The sequence below is a fragment of the Triticum dicoccoides genome, chromosome 1B (assembly GCF_002162155.2).
Source record: "Triticum dicoccoides isolate Atlit2015 ecotype Zavitan chromosome 1B, WEW_v2.0, whole genome shotgun sequence".
NCBI classification, from domain to species: Eukaryota; Viridiplantae; Streptophyta; class Magnoliopsida; order Poales; family Poaceae; genus Triticum; species Triticum dicoccoides.
The window spans coordinates 107,689,460-107,690,302 of record NC_041381.1 but is presented as its reverse complement, the minus strand read 5'-3'; positions in this window follow the sequence as shown (position 1 = coordinate 107,690,302).

Here is an 843-nt window from a genome sequence, read left to right as displayed (position 1 = left end):
TTGACGACGAGATCTAGCCCTTTGACTTTCCACGAACGGGCTTTGACCAGTGGACCTCTCCACCCGGTTGTATCAGGTCAGCCCATAGGAACACCTGGGAGCAACATCCGGGCAGACCCACAGCTACATCCCCTTCATGTAGACCCGACAAGTCCATTTCCCCCCTCCAGGTGCCGGCGGCGGCGCCGTCCGTGAGGGGGGCACACCACGGAGACGCGTGCCGGGCGTTTGCAACTGCCACAACACTTCCAGACTTGTGAGAGGCCGCCTACGCAAGATTCGGCGGCATGCTAGCCCCCGGAGGCCGCCGGCCACAGTCGTAGACGCGCGAAGAGCAATCCGCGTAGAGGGAAGTGTTCAGATACTTCTCGATCACGAAAAATTATGAAAAATTACCATCGGTCCTATAGCACATGTGCCCACGTCGTGTAAAAAGCTCATGATTTTATCGCGCTCCGAATATTTAATAATATTCACGCCGCATCGTTACCGCAGAACGTCTACTACCGTGTCATCGCCGTCCGTGAGGGGGGCCACACCCCGGAGACGCGTGCCGCCTGTTCGGACATGCCACCAGACCACCCCGCATGTACGAGGGGCCGGTACGACGCTCCGGTGGCATTGCTACCCCAAGGGCCCCCGTCCCGCCTAACCCTGAAGCGGTTGACCACGAGATCTAGCCCTTTGACTTTCCACGGACGAGCTTTGACTAGTGGACCTCTCCACCCGGTTGTGTCAGGTCGGCCCAGAGGGACATCGGGGAGCAAGATCCGAGCCAAACCCACAACTAAATCCACTCCGTGTAGACCCGACGTGGCAGTTTCCCCCCTCCAGGTGCCGGCG